Here is a 16,644-nt window from a genome sequence, read left to right as displayed (position 1 = left end):
TTGACAGAGAATACTAGTAGCAGATCAACATAAAGAAAACTAACACAAACTCAAACCTAAAGAAACACATGAAATGACATTAAGCACAATTGCAGTACACAAAAGATACAACGGAGAGGAACATTCGCTTGCCGCGGAATCAACCCGCAGTTATAGCGAGAGCTGGGCCCGGTAGAATTAGGCGTACCCGGTGACCTGTTCTTAATGATCGGGTTGTCAAAAACAGCTTGCTAAGCACTCCCACACAGCAAACTTTATGGACAGACAGCTACACTCGAGACCAAGACCACACGCCCCACCAAGCCGAGCTTTATTTGGAGAAGGAACGACCATGAGCCGCCACACGCTATCGAACCTATACCAAAGAGGCAGAGCCAACTACTCCACCAGAAGTCAGAGCGGAGCGGACCAGGACAGCCCTACACCAGTCCACAGTCATGTTGACTCCACACGCACCGCCACCCGAAAAGGGTTGTTGTGGTTGACAAACCCAGCTGCTCGCCTTTTCGCACACGCCTCTGCTACAGAGAACCTGCAACAAACCAAACCGGCCTAAGAAAGGACGCGCCTGAGACCAACAAAACGGTCGGAAGAAACACCGCAACTCCACCGTTTGAGGGACCCTAACGCCTTCAGCCAAGCGAACCATCTCGCCCTTACCGAGAAAATCAAACAGAGGAAGCAGAGGAAGAAGCAGAGCTCTCCACAGAACCAGATCTGAGCCACCACCACTCCGTTTGACTAAAGGAACCGTACATCCACTCCTCCACCTCGCTTCTCCGGAGATCCAGGTCCGACGCGCCAGATCTACACCGCGCGGTGGCGCCAGAATCAGAGCTCCGAGAAAGGAAACAGAGAGGAGGAGGGAAAAGAGAGGCGAAGACGAAGAAATGAAGAAAGCAAAAGAGCAACACCGTCGGCCACCCGAACGAAGGAGGAGCTAGGGTTTCGCCTTTGGGAGAGAGTGTTTAGAGAGAGGTTTCCTGCGCGTAGTAATGTTGTTGGAACCTATTTACATATCCAAGTATCAAACTAGTCTAATAATCAATATATATATAACTTCTATCCCTTTTCACACAAACGAAGTTAAATGGTACTTTGTTACGTACCCTATTTGTAAAAAAAAAAAGGTTCGGTGTTGCAATTCACTGAACTAGACTGAACCGGAAATTCAGAATTGTTGGGATCACCGGCCGCTGATGCTTCCGTGTTTGGCCATAAATATTGAAACGATTTGAAAGCAAGGCCTTAGGTCTGATCAAACTATTGACAAACAATATTATTAAAAATATAAACGAGTTAGTTTTATTTCTAAAAATCATAATTTGAGATCTAGCGTGAAAACCTTAATCTTGAGTTGTTTGTTTATGTCTCCGAGCTGCCTCTCCTACCATTTCAATAATAGATTGGTTAATATATGTATATACATGTATCAGTTTGGTATATAACAATTATTTAACTTGCCCTTTTCCGAAGATCTTCCATTTCTTCCATCATAACTTGTGTCTGCATAATATATGGGGAATTTATTATATATAACATATGACTGAATATAAAACAAGACCGATTTAGATAATGGATGTATACATCCTTGCGTTTTCTAGTCGCAGTAAGAGCGGCTTCCAGCTGCCTCTCCAACCCTTGCAGTTCCTTCAGGCTCATTTTTCCAAGATTTTCTCCAAGCAAGTGCCTTGATAATTAGCATGAATATCAACACACATCAACTATTCAGCTATTTATATAATGTGTACAACAGAAAGTGATGATGATCCCTATATAATTTCAAGGGCTTAGAAAACTATTAATAATCCTATTAGTGCGAACAAGAGATTCATATTGGGATTTGAGCTTTGTCACCTCCTGGCACCAATTCTGCACCATGTAGGACTATATAATGAAATGCATATAGTAACAAGAAAATTTGATGTAAGAGTAGTTATAAATATAAACACGTTCATTTATTGTATAAACCGAAAGTACGTATATACACATGCCTGTGTAAACTCCTCAGGCCTATTATTGCTCAGAGAACGGATGTAACAACGATGATACCGTTCAATTGTTCTTTCAACTCTGCAAATTCAGCAGAAAAAAAATATTACACACGAGAGATAATTAGTTTAATTATGTATAAAGATTTTTCTTACAAAAGGAAACCCTAACTTCGTATTTTAAGCCCGTCTGAATTTGGGCATCTTCAAGTTTAAAGAATCCAGATCCAAATAAAATATCAAACAATAAAGTAGAACGTACGAACCCATTGGCTTAATAATAATAATGGATCCAAGAGAGAGACAGAGACAGAGATAGTATAACGATGAACCCTAGTTACCGTAGGATAAAAGACACAATCTTTAAGAATTAATACCCACAAGACAAAAGCTTGATCATATTCTTGAATCTTACGGTATAGCTAGTAATAAGAGAGCCCATTTCGTAATCAGTTTTATAAGGGCATATTTATCGCAGCTCTTAGGCTGGATCTTATGATTAATGGCATTAAAAATAAAAGGAAAACATGAATTAAGCGAAGATCCGTCCCTTAATTAAGGGAGCGAAGGCACGTCCCTTGCGAGCCACGTGTCTATTCTTCATTCGACCAAGCCAAAGTGGGTCTGTAGGTTTTGTCTCTTCTCTTCTTTTCCTTCTTTCTCTCTTCCTTCGCTCCTTTCTTCGCCGACCCAAAAGGCGATTTCTCTTCTTCTCGGGGTTCTCCTCCACGAAACGTCGTCCCCTCATGGTGGCTCTTGTCGATGATGGAAATCGGCGTCCCCTCTATCGGTTTCTCTCCTCGACCAAAGAAAACGGCGAGATCTATCTCGTGGTGGCTGTCGGAGACGAAGGAGAACGGTGACTGTTTCAAGCGAATCGAAAGGTAAAGGTCCGAAAATATGTTTTAATGTTTGAAGATTTCAACTTTGCATGTCGTAGATTGTGGCTATTTCATCGATAATCTTAAGAAGTTCTGTTACTGATTTGTGTAATTTTTTTTCTGTCTTTGTGTCTTGAGATCGATTGATCAAGAGGCATGATCCAGGATAAACCTTTCTCTTTGTCAGACGAAAACCCCAAGATTTTTGACAAAGGTAAAACCTTTGTCTTTGATTTTTTGAATTGGATAAACCATTTTTTTATACTCGTTGGTGGTTTGTGAGTTATGTTGGGATTGTTCTTGATTTTTATTCTTGTTTGAAATGAAATTCAATTGGATAAAACCTTTCTATTTGCTCTGTTTTGATATTTTCATGTCTTTGTGTCTTTAGATGGCAAGATCAAAGAGGCTTTGTGTCTTTAGATGGCAAGATCAAAGAGGCATGCTCAAGGTTAAGGGAGGATGAAGAAAGCAGAGAGTGATGGTTTCTCGGTTACCGTTGCATTGTCTTGTGATAGTGGGCGAAACACATACCGATTGTTGATAGAGGTAAAAGCTATCTCTCTGTTGAATTTTCCCACTTCAATTGGATATATCATTGTTTGTGATTTAAGTTGCGATTGATAGTTAGATGATAATGCAGTATATTGTTTGTAATGTAGAGTGGACGGTAATGAAGACCACATGACTCTGCTCTATGACCACACCAAAGAAAGCTACACGATTGTACATAAAGGTATGGTGTAATAAATTGAAATTTATGGTTAGATAGAAATTGATTTTATGGTTAGATACTAAATTTAGAGTTAGCTCACGGTTGGCTTAGGTAATAAATTTATTTTATGGTTAGATAGAAAATAATGGTGATGTGTGATGAATGTGGTTGGTTTATGTCAACTCGGTTTGAATGCCTATGATCAATGCTCTCTTTTTCCTTCTCGTCTATTTAAAAGTTTCATTCTCCTCTTTCTTGATTTCATTTCAAAGCTCATTACTCAATCTCTCCGAGCTTTGCTCAACCTCATTCCCACTGTCTTAACTTTTTTCTTTCTTTCTATCTTCCTATATGGATTCTTTAACATCATCTACCCAGCCTTCTAGATTTGTTGATCTACTTACTAGACAACAAAATATTTCCTTTGGGCAGTATGAAGATAGTGTCGAACTATCTTCATCACAATCTCCATTTCTCAGCAGTGTAGGGACGGAAGCTTCAAACCTTGATGGAGACACAGCAGCAGCGCGTACGGAACGCCGAAAATGGACACCAACGGATGATGTGGTGCTGATCAGCTCGTGGTTAAACACGAGCAAGGATCCAGTGGTGGGCAACGAGCAAAAATCCTCTGGTTTTTGGCAAAGGATTGCCACCTACTTTGCGGCAAGTCCTCTGGTGGCTGGATGCCAAGAGAGAGAGGCAGGGCACTGCAAGCAACGATGGCACAGAATCAATGACCTTGTGTCAAAGTTCTGTGGATCGTATGAAGCGGCTACTAGGGAGAGAACAAGCGGCCAGAATGAGAATGAAGTCCTGAAGCAAGCTCATCAAATATTCTACAACAACTACAAGAAGAGATTTACGCTTGAACACGCTTCGACAGAGCTCCGGCACGACCAGAAGTGGTGAGACCTAGCTACTGCTAAAAACGAAGGGAGCTCAAAGAAGAGGAAGTGTGAGGACGGTGCAGATTCATCAAACTCCCAAGCCACTGAGAACAAGCGTCCTGCGGGTGTGAATGCCGCAAAGATGAGTGCTAAGAAGACGGTGATAGATGAGAATACGCTTAATAAGTTTCAGATAATGTGGACAATCAAACATCAAGATTTGGCCGCGAAAGATAGGTTGTGTAGGTTGAGTCTGCTTGAGAGTCTCATTGGAAAAAAAGGAACCTCATGCTGAGTATGAAGAAACCCTCAAGAAGAAGCTGATAAATGAATTGTTCTCTAATTAGTTAGTCGTGTCATTGTATTCTGTTACTTGTGATGTTTATTGTTCTGATGTTCTTCTGCTGTTTGATGTTTATGTAGTTCTTGTTATGTTTATGTAGTTCTGACGGTGTTAATGTAGTTCAAAGTTTGTTTAAAATGGTAAAATGTCACTGGTTTTATTGTCCTCAAATGTTCTTATCCTTGCTGTTCTAAAATATTTACATTGATCTCGTTTTTGTTTCAGCTAAAACGTTTTGTCCTTACCGTTCTTGTAATGCAGGTGACCGAGTATGTCGGAGGCAAGAGAGAGAGGTGAAGTGGTGAAGAAGAGGAAGTGTGAGGTCTGTGATTTTAGAAGAAAACGCGAGAGAGGTGAAGTGGTGAGGAGTGGGCTGTCTGTGTAGTCACGAGAAATGTATGTCTGTGTGTGTCACGTTAAATGTTTTTGTCCTTGGAGTCTTGTTTGTGTGTGTCACGAGTTTGAGTTGTTGTTGTTGTCTATGTGTGTCACGAGTCTGAGTTGTTGTTGTTGTTGTTGTTGTTGTCCGTGTGTGTCACGAGGTCACAAGATTGTGTATAAGAACACTTATAAATTGGTTTGTATTCTCACCATAATCTCATGCTCTTCTCTCCATTTGCTTTTTACTATAATCTCATGTTCTTCTCTCCAAAACAATTCTCACCATTCTCTTCTTTCATAAGAAAACAATTTTATCTTGTAACCAAGAATCTCTTTTTTGATAAGAAAAGTTGTCCATCTCTTCTTTCCCGGGATTGAATAAATTCAATCTTGTAACCCCAAAAATTTTCCATCGCTTATTTCACAGAAGAAAAATATATATATTATCATCTCATGGTATCTTCTTCTCAAAACAATTTCGAAGAGTCAATTGACGAAAATTTCGATCAATATTTTGATCAACATTTTGATCAAACATTTCAGAATCTGTTCAATGATCAAGGTGATCAAGAAGATGAAAGGAGGACAAGAAAAAAACGAGTTTTTATCGAACGAAACCGTGAAGAAGGACATCTCCAGTTATGGAATGATTATTTCAGTGACACTCCCACATATCCTGAAAATCTATTCAGACGACGATTTCGAATGAACAAGCCATTGTTCAAGCGTATTGTTGATCACCTCTCCAATGAAGTTCAATTCTTTCGTCAAAAGCAAGACGTTACCGGAAGACTTGGTCTATCTGCACTTCAAAAGTGTACAGCAGCTATTTGTGTGTTGGCATATGGTTCTGCGCTTGATGCGGTCGATGAATACCTCCGGCTCGGTGCAACCACAGCTCGGTTATGTGTGGAAAACTTTGTGGAAGCAATAATAAATTTGTTCGGCGATGAGTACCTAAGAAGACCAACACCGGCTGATCTTCAGCATCTTCTTCATATTGGAGAGCTTCGTGGATTTTTCGGAATGATAGGAAGCATTGATTGTATGCATTGGGAGTGGAAGAATTGTCCCACGGCTTGGAAAGACCAATATTCTCGTGGTTCGGGAAAACAGACAATCATTTTAGAGGTGGTTGCTTCATATGATATCTGGATATGACATGCATTTTTTGGACCTCCAGGTACCTTAAATGATATTAATGTTCTTGATCGCTCACCGGCTTTTGATGACATAATAAATGGTCGAGCCCCGCAAGTGAATTTCTCGGTCAACGGAAGAGAGTATCATTTGGCTTACTATCTCACCGATGGTATTAATCCAAAATGGGCAACTTTTATCCAATCCATTTCAATTCCACAAGGGCCGAAAGCAGTTTTATTTGCGCAATGTCAAGAAGCTGTCCAAAAAAATGTCGAGCGGGCTTTCGGAGTTTTGCAAGCTCGATTTGCCATTGTTAAAAATCTGACACTTTGTTGGGATAAAGTCAAGATTGGGAAGATTATGAGAGCATGCATCATACTCCATTATATGATAGTAGAAGACGAACGAGATGAATACACTCAATATGATGTCTCAGATTTCCAACAAGGAGAAGGGAGCGGAAGTTCACATGTTGTTCTCACCTATTCTACAGATATCCCTACTAATATCGCCAACCAGATGGGTGTTCGAACAAGAATTCGTGATAGACAAGCGCATGAACAACTAAAATGTGATTATGTTTAAAAATAAATTTAATCTTTTTTTATTGTTAAGAACCTTAATTAAGATACCACCAATAAACTCCTATAATTAACTGTCTCTTAGCAAAGTCTCTTATCATAATTTTAATAATTAAAAAATCATTACAACCTACCTAAGAGACACTAATGGGTTTCACTAATAAACATGCTCTAAGAAACCTAACTTTATTGAATATTATTAAGAGCTACGAAGGAGCACAAAGATACCCGACACTGCCGAACTCGTAGAGCTTTCCGCAGCTAGAGAAGACGATGAGAGCAACTTCAACATCGCATAGAACAGAAAGCTCATAAGCGTTCTTCATCAAACCGTTTCTTCCTTTTGAGAAGGTTACTTGTCTATTGATTTTGTTCTCTATTAGCTTCATCTCCACTCTCCCTCTTCCCATATTTCTCTCTCCTTTTTCTTGATACTGAGCTTCTCTCTCCTCAAGAATCGCTATTTTTTTGTAGATCAAAGGAATAATGTGTATCGTACACGAAATGTATGTTTTATATTTATGTAAACCCTGGTTTTTTGACATCAAATTTAAATCCTTGTTAATATATTTGTTGTTAGATTAATATGGTGAATAATCTTCTTCTTTTTTTGTCAAAGATATGGTGAATAATCTAATATCCGTGTTTGAGACGCTCCATCCTTTGTCAAAAAAACCCTAGCCCCTTTTCTCTCAACTCGCCACCGCTTCTGAAAACAAATCTAGCTCCGGTCCGGCGTTTTTTGTCGGTGCCGGAGGCTCTATTCCTTTTCCTGATCTTATTTTCTTTTGCTCTCTTCACCTTTGCTCAATCCTTTGTCTAGATGCTCGGTGCTCTGTGGCTGACAAAACGTTACGTGTTTTCGTTTCGACGGAGAAGGTCACGGCTTTCCATGGAGCAACAGCGAGACTCACGGCGTGACGACGGTGAAGAGGGTCGACGTTTAGGACTGAAGGGCTTCGTCAGATCTGGTTTTTCCCTTTTAGATTTGTGGAAATTCTTTCTCGGCGACCGCTCGAATCACGTGGCAGAGCTCAACAACCCGTTACCAACGACGATGCTTTGGATCCGATTAGTGGTTAGAGCTCGAGCTCGGCACCCCTGGAAGTGTGGTTTAGTTGTTCCGTTTTAGAGGTTGTAGCCAAAGTCCGCTTGTTTAGTCGGGCCTGTTTGTCTGTTTTATGGCTAAGTTTCGGGTTGATGATGTTGGTTTTGAAGGCAGTCTTATCTTTTGGAGATTGATAGACTAATTAGGAATTGGAACTCATTTAGTGAAGGTTGTTGCGTTCTTTTTTTGGCCATGTTCAATTATATGTATGTTGTCTTTTCATCGGGAGTATGACAATTGTATTACCAGTCTTTCTTCTAGGGTAATGTATCTAATGGTTGCTTGCCATTGGTTTCTTCCTCCGAGTGTGATACCGGAGAGGTTCATTTGGCAAAGCTTCATCAGTTGGTTCTTGGTGTGTTGAGAGAGCTTCTTTGTATGAAATTGGACGTTTTTTATAATGTCACATCAGTTTCCAAGGCGCGTGGACCAAGCAACGGTTCCCCTTGTTGAGTTTTGAAGCTTTCGGTTCTTGGTCCTATCGTTTGGCGGGTGAGGCAGCAACGATAGGTCGTGGTTTGGATACAGAAGTGGAGGTTACCGGGTGGCGGGCTATGGGCAGCAGCGGTAACTCCCGATCTTTGGTCTTTGCTTAGTTTTAAAGATTGCTAGTCGTTATGTTATATGTTCGTGCTTCGTATTTGTTAACCGCTTGTTTGGTTCTAGTTGTGGAGTTGATTTTGTTTTATCCTTGAGTCACCCCGGCGTGGGTTTAAGTCGCCTCTGTGTGGGTTTTAGTTGTCGCTTTCTATGTGCTCTTGTTTCTGCGGCAGCTTTGTATGAATTTGGTATTTTAATTATGAATGAAATTTCAATTTAGAAAAAAAAAATCTAATATCCGTGTTTCCAACTGTAGCATGTGATACCAAATAATGAGATTTCTTTTTTAATTGTAAAAAATAGAAATTTTAAATAAATAAAGATGAGTCAATTTTTGATGGAACAAAATGATAACTCTGTTCTCGTAGTATTAGCTAAAATACCTAAGAATGAAACTCTGCTTGTAACAGTAGGACCAGTAAAAATTCGACTAATTTCCCCTTTAAATCACTCAATTTCTTCTTTTTCCTTGCTTTTCAAAGATACTCAAATCCAAAAGATTCATTTTTTTTTCAAATGTTATGGTTCATAATTCATATGAATGGTCACTAAATGTTTTTTTTTGCCTAAAGGATTACTAATTGTTTTTTTTTTATTAAATGATTACTAATTGTCTAGTTGACAAAAAAATAGTTGTTAATTCAGGTGAAGCATGGATCTCTTACATTTTAATATGTCATAATCGTCGTTAAAAACAAACTAATTAAATATTAATAGCCATGTCTCAGTATATTTAGTTAAAATGTCTATTTAACCTAAGTTGAACGAAGTTGATTACGTATGAAACTAATGCTGATTCATTTTTTACAAATATTTAAAAATAATTGGTCAAAAGGAGAGCAGAAAATTCATCATTGTTGTTCGAGGTCCTCACATACTTGGTTAAATATAGTAATATGTTAGGTAAAAGAGTCCAATAAACGAGACTGACGCTCTTTCCACCATAAATTATGTGAAATATTTATTTTCATTCTTTATTTTGTGGCTGAATGATGATTTTAGAGAATATTAAGTTTTCTTTTGTTGAAGAACCCTCACTTTAATTTATGATGATTTTATATTAAATTTTCTTTTGTTGAAGAACCCTCACTTTAATTTGTAAGTTAATACGTAATTGTCACTTCTCTAATTTTCTACCACAACAGCTCAACAATTCATATTCTTCTTATCCCTTAGAAAGAGCTTATCATTTTGATCAAAAAAAAAAAAAAGAAAGAAAGAGATTATCATTTGGAATACAAATGAAAGATACATCAGCTCAACAATTATAAACTACCCAGACTCTTCTGGACACCAAAGCGGTACTGGGTTCGATCCAGCCCAGGTAAAGCCCTCCCAGGTGAAGTTGACCGCTGTCTGACCGGGTCCAGGGGAATGATCCGCGAAGCGGGGAACCCCTGGATTATCAAAAAAAAAAAAACAATTATACCCGCTGCCGCAAGTAAAGAATATCGCATTATTTTTTAAAGAGCTAAATAAGCTAAAGTAAAATCAAAGCTCAGCGAAAAGAATAAGGGTTTGTCACATGTAATCGTTTTGATATGCAGTTGTTAAAAAAAAAAAAAAAAAAATCGTTTTGATATGCCAGTCTGCGTGTCAGTCTTTTATAGGAAAAAAATTAACGGAAAAAAAATATTTTTATACTTCGTCCCAGGTTCACAATTAAAATATTTAAATCAAGGGATCCCTTCACTTAGACTATGTGCAATGGACATGTTAAAAAAATAATTCAACTGTTTAACAAGGGTGTTAAAACACAGGAAAAAAGGACGTGGAGTTTTTGGTGCTGAATTAATTCAACTGTTGAATCAAAAACAAATGGAACCCACATTGAAGAATATGAGTGTTCTATTGGTTGTTAAAATTTTTATGTTTTTCTATTTCATTCAAATTCTTTCAAATCAATTATCTTATACCAAATGTTATATTAAAAAAAAACAAATTATACCAAAATTCATAGTTTTTTGTGTTTTACGAAAAGAGATTTGGTTTATTAAATTTGGACATAATAAAAAATCGTTTATTACAATAATATTATCATTATTCTATAAAAATACTTATTTATTAACTAATTTTATGAAATTTATTGAAATTTTTCTTTAGAAAAACCATTTTTTTTTGTTCAGAAAAAATATATGGAAGGATTGAACCATGCATAAAACGAAAATAATGTATAGAGTGTTGAATTTTTAAATAAACTAGTGTAAAAACTAAAGTTAAAATGAATTCCAAATTAATAGGTGGAGAAAAAAAACGATGATGTGTAATGTTAAAAATACAAAATATAAGGTGTTGAACAAAAGTAACCATTGTAGATAGTCTTATGTTTTCTTCCGCTTACGTTCTTCGCTTTTATTAACAATGTTTATCTTTTGACTGAATTCTATTACTAGGTCATCTCCAACCCAACTGCAAAACACTATTTTAGTGTGATTTTTACACCAAATTTTCTCCAATGGAACTGCAAAAATCACACTATTTTAGTGCAACACTAAAATTTAACACTAAATTTGGTGTGTTACTATTTACCACACTAAAACACTATTTATCTCACTAAAATACTATTTACTTATTTTATTACTAAAACATATAATTAAATAAATGATAAATAAAAAACTTAATACATATAATATTATAAAATAATTTTAGTGTAAAGTTTAGTGTTATGGTTGGAGAAAACCTTGACTTTAGTGTTGAAATTACATTAAAATAGCGTGGTTTTGACACTAAAATAGTGTTAGTGGTTGGAGATGCCCTATGTTAACTAACGAATGTTTAAATTATCTTCTATCTGTTAGAAGGAAAACATATAAGTTAGCAAGTGAACAGATAATGTCACACATCATTGGTAATGTATGGTACAACAAACAAAGGTAACTTTTATTGACAACTTATTACATATCTATATGATGTCATAAAATACAACGATTAAAGCGTACATATTATGTGTGTATTATATATAAGAGACGATTACATAATAAGAACATTTTTTGGATGTTTTTAGAACATTTTTGTGGAAGTTGTTACACAATTAGACATGTTAATGTGAGACACTTTAACCTATCATGAGTTTAACAATGTAACATTATCTATTCAATAATTAATCATGCATTGACATCGCTATTTCTTGTGTTGCTCAACTACTTCCCACTAATCCAGGGTTCAATTACACTTGTGGCTTATCCACCTCAGCTATAGAGTTGGAGGCTTAGATACTTTTATTAACCGTAAGAAAGGTATTTATACAAGTATACAAGTAGGACTACTGTATTCTAAACTAATTACATAGAGATCCCTTATCTATATATTATTTACTTAACACGCCCCCTCAAGATGGTGGGAGTTGACGAACACCAATCTTGCTTCGCAGGTCTTGAAACCTAGTTCGTGATAATGGTTTTGTGAGGCCATCAGCAAGTTGATCATGTGTGGAAACATGAGACACTCGAAGACGCCCATTCTGAATTTGCCCACGAACAAAGTGATAGTCAAGAGCAATATGTTTCATACGAGAGTGAAACACCGGATTAGCGCAGAGGTAAGTAGCACCTATGTTGTCACAGTAGACAGTAGGAGCAGTGAGAATCGGAAGGTCAAGTTCGTGTAAGAGAGAGAACACCCATCGGACTTCAGCCGCAGTATTCGCAACATAACGATATTCCGCTTCAGTGGAGGAGCGAGCAACCCCTTTTGCTTCTTTGACGTCCAGGAGATAGGCTGACTTCCAAAGTAGATAATATACGCATTGGTCGAGACATAGTCATCAGAATCCCCCGCCCAGTCAGCATCAGAGAAGGCATGGAGTACAGGATCCCTCTGTTTCCGGAGAAAGATGCCATGAGTAAGAGTACCAGATAGGTAACGGAGGACTCTCTTAGCAGCTTGCCAGTGATCCGTAGTAGGACGATGCATGTACTGAGAGAGCTTTTTAACTGCATAGGAGATGTCAGGATGTGTAAGAGCTAGATACTGAAGACTACCCACGATCTTCCGATATTCATAGGGATCAGAATGTGGCGTGCCCGAGTTGAGAGTTAACTTGGGTGAAGATGGCAGAGGCGTAGGAACTGGTTTGGCATGCAACATGTTGACTTTGGTGAGAAGGTCAGTAATGTACTTGCGCTGCATCAGATGCAGCCCTTGTGGCGTTCGGATAGCCTCAATGCCCAGGAAGTAGCCAAGCGTGCCCATGTCCTTAATGGAGAACTTTTGAGCGATGGTATCAATGATACGTTGAACCAGCTTCGAGCAACTTCCTGTAACAAGGATATCATCAACATAGACTAGAAGATAAACATAGATGCCATTATGTTTGAGGATGAATAGCGATGTATCAGACAAGGAGTTTCGGAAGCCAATAGAGAGAAGATACTGTTTGAGTTCAGAGTACCAAGCTCTGGGAGCTTGTTTCAAGCCGGAGATCGCTTTCCGAAGGCGACATACATGGGTAGGTTTACTTGGATCTTGAAAACCAGGTGGCTGAGACATGAACACTTCTTCTTTTAAGTGACCTTGTAAGAACGCAGTGTTGACATCTATTTGACGCACATGCCAGTCACGGTTAACCGCCAACCCCAGTATAAGCCTGATCGTGGTAGCTTTAATTACAGGACTGAATGTGTCCGTGTAATCGACTCCTTGCTGCTGGTGATATCCTTTAGCAACTATTCGGGCTTTGTATTTGTAAATGGTACCATCCGGATTGTACTTAATAGTGAAGACCCAACGACATCCTACTACATTCATCCTCTGCGTCACTTCCACTAAATCCCAAGTGTAATTATCAGTTGTGGAGGTGAACTCTCCACTCATTGCTTTACGCCAGTGAGCATGCTTCATCGCCTGTTGCCAAGTTGATGGGATCCAATGAGGATCACACTGAACAGTTGCAGCAAGATTGTACTTAGTAGCTGGTTTGGTGATGTTGTTCTTTGATCTTGTGGTCATAGGATGACTCGGCTGAGCAGGTTGAACAGGTTCCAGTGGAGCAGCTGCAGTTTCCTGTTCCAGTGGTGCAGGAGGCGATGGTGCTGAGGACGCAGAAGGTTGAGGCACAGGCGATGTTGGTTCCTGATCAGTGTTAGCTGTGTCCACGGAGTTCTCAGAGCTCGCAGAACTTGGAGTGTGCAACACCGTCGCAGGTGGAGTCTCTGTGCCCGGGGGTTGAGCGTTCGAAGCTAACGGAGCAGATTGTATGAGTGGTAATGCTGCAGGGACAGTGGTGAATGGTGGAGCTGGTGTTGGATTTTACGGAGATTCAGGGGAGGTCGTGGGCTTTGGGTGGATGAGGGTAGATTATGCGAATTGTTTCTCATTAAAACGGACATGTCGGGTAGTGTAGACACGGCCAGTAGCTGGGTCTAAGCACTGATAGGCACTCTGAGTAAGGGAATAGCCAATAAAGATGCAGGGAAGGGACCTTGTTTCAAGCTTATTTGGAGCATAAGGTCTTAACCACGGGTAAGCAAGGCAGCCAAAAGTTCACAGTTTAGAGTAATTTGGATGTTGGTTGAAGAGTATCTGATAGGGGGACTGGTTAGAAAGGTTTGGTGTGGGAAGGCGGTTTATGAGGAAGACCGCTGCAGCGGACGTAAGAGGCCACATGTGTAGTGGCATATGAGCGGTTGAGAGAAGGCTTAAGCCTGTTTCGACAATATGTCGATGCTTGCGTTCAGATATACCATTGTGTTCTGGGGTGTGAGGAGGACTTGTAAGGTGGGTGATACCGTGGGTAGCAAGGTAAGATCGCAGAGCTAAGTATTCACCACCATTATCAGAGTAGAGATGTTTGATCTTGGTGTCAAATCGGTTTTCAACAAGGGGTTTAAAGAGGATAAAAATATCTTTGACTTGGGACTTGGTTTGAAGATGGTATAGCCATGTATATCGTGTGTAGTGGTCTACAAAGATGAGATAATATTTGAAGTTTTGAGAGGATAAGACTGGTGATTGCCAAACATCTGAGAAAATATATTGGAGAGGTTTTGAAGAGCGAATTGAACTTGTTTGAAAGGGAAGCTTATGAATCTTATTGAGTAGGCAATCATTGCAAGGAGTAGTAATAGAACTTGAAAAACATGGTAAAGAAAATTGAGAAACAATGGTTTTAAGGGTAGCAGGGGAGGGGTGTCCTAGGTGATGATGCCATTGGTCTAGGGTGGCCTTTGTGTCTGGGTATGCAGCATAGGAAGCAGGAGATGTGGAAGCAGACATAGGCCACTCATACAATTCACCCTTCGTTTGACCTTGAAGCAGCTTGACCCCCGTGTTGAGATCCTTCACCTGAAACGAGGCAGGAAAGAATTCCACAGAGACTTGATTAGCATTACAAAGACGGTAAACCGAAATCAAGTTCTTATGAACATTAGGGACACAGAGTATATCCTTAAGATGCAAAGATTTTGATCGAGTAGGGATAGAAGAAGAACCAATGTGCGTGATCTGCAAGCCTGAGCCATCTGCTATTGCAACCTCATCACCGCCCTGGTACGGTTGATGCAATGCGAGATTGTTGAGGTCTGATGTCAGATGGTGTGTAGCGCCGCTGTCCAACAACCATGGCACCGCGTTGTAAGGATAAGAGGCTGCGAGATTAGCTCTTGGCTGCCACGGCATCAGGCTTGAAGCAGCAGACATCGTGCATGCACTCTGCAATTGTGTACATCGCCGAGCACTATGACCAAAGACTCCACAAAGCTGGCATTTACCTTGGTAACCGCCGCGGGAAGCAGAGCTGTGAGGAGTTGTTTGAAATTGTTGCTGTTGTTGCCAAGTTTGGTTACTGCGGTTGTTGCCTTGATAGCCACCACGCTTGTTCCCTTGCTGGCGATTGTTGTAATTGTTGCCTTTGTAGTTGGTAAAGTTCGCAGTGACTGGAGCAGAGAGAGGAGTTGGTTGCTTTGACTGAAGGGAGGGGTATCACTGCTTTCAACCTGATCAATTAAGGTTTTGTAATCCTCTGGAAGACCTTCGAGGATAGCATCAATCTGGTCTTCAGGATCCTCCGGTTTGCCAAGTAGAGCAAGCTGATCAAAGATAGCGGTTAGTCCTTGAACATATTCATTAATGGACTTAGTACCCTTTGTAGTAGCTTTGAGTTGTTGTTTGAGTTGCTTGAAGTGGCCTCGGCTTGGCTTCGCATATGTAGCGTTGAGAGTACTCCAGATCTCAGTTGCAGTCGTGGTGGTGGAGAGGATCGGCTGGATCGTTGGTGTGATAGCACCCAAAAGAGCACTGTAGATGAGCCTATCCTGTCGTTTCCAAGCCGTGTATGCAGGGTTGGTAGTAACAGCATTCTCGGTTGTGGTCGTGGGCGGTGGAACAACACGAGAACCATCAATATGACCAACAAGATCATATCCATCGAGGAGTGCTTGGATCTGACGGCTCCACATCAAGAAGTTTGTGGCGGTAAGCTTAGTCACATTGGACATGTTGATGTTAAGGATGGCATTAGGGGTGCCGGTGAGCAAGATGGTTTCATTAGAGCTCGATGACATGATGAGAAACCGTGAAAAAGAAGAAAGATTTTGAAGAAAAGATTAGGTCAGATTCTAGGCTCTGATACCATATAGAGTTGGAGGCTTAGATACTTTTATTAACCGTAAGAAAAGTATTTATACAAGTATACAAGTAGGGCTACTGTATTCTAAACTAATTACATAGAGATCCCTTATCTATATATTATTTACTTAACATCAGCAAAATAAAGGACCCATAACGGCACTAACATATCTTTTTAAGAAATCAGAAATTGTTAAAGAAAATGAAAGCTCGTGTCTATGTTTCCAACGTTATCACTACCAGACATGCAAAAGAAAAGAAAAATAAAGAACTAGACCGAACACTGACCAAACCATCCTCGTTGTATCCTATCCAAGAAAATAAAGAAAAAGGAAAAAGTCGCAAGTCGATGCACATAAAACCATATATGTTGGGACGAGTTTCATATAACATGGTAGACAAACTTATAGTACTCGACTATTTAGTACTTCGTTTTAGAAAAGCAAGC

General features: G+C 39.5%; 2 long non-coding RNA genes across 2 annotated transcripts; one reads left to right on the top strand and one right to left on the bottom strand.

Annotated features, from left to right (window-relative positions):
• Positions 1 to 1,014, bottom strand: LOC125584342. Its single transcript, XR_007321300.1, has 2 exons — positions 661 to 1,014; positions 1 to 532 (listed from the first exon to the last, which is right to left on the bottom strand). It is a non-coding gene; the product is annotated as an uncharacterized LOC125584342 (long non-coding RNA).
• A 1,641-nt stretch (positions 1,015 to 2,655) lies between these two features.
• Positions 2,656 to 7,103, top strand: LOC106429612. Its single transcript, XR_001285833.3, has 5 exons — positions 2,656 to 2,875; positions 3,011 to 3,086; positions 3,264 to 3,421; positions 3,535 to 3,608; positions 5,082 to 7,103. It is a non-coding gene; the product is annotated as an uncharacterized LOC106429612 (long non-coding RNA).
• Positions 7,104 to 16,644: the final 9,541 nt, after the last annotated feature.

Source organism: Brassica napus, chromosome C3 (genome assembly GCF_020379485.1).
Source record: "Brassica napus cultivar Da-Ae chromosome C3, Da-Ae, whole genome shotgun sequence".
NCBI classification, from domain to species: Eukaryota; Viridiplantae; Streptophyta; class Magnoliopsida; order Brassicales; family Brassicaceae; genus Brassica; species Brassica napus.
Note: the sequence above shows the minus strand (reverse complement) of the source record. Positions and strands in the feature narration are given on the sequence as shown.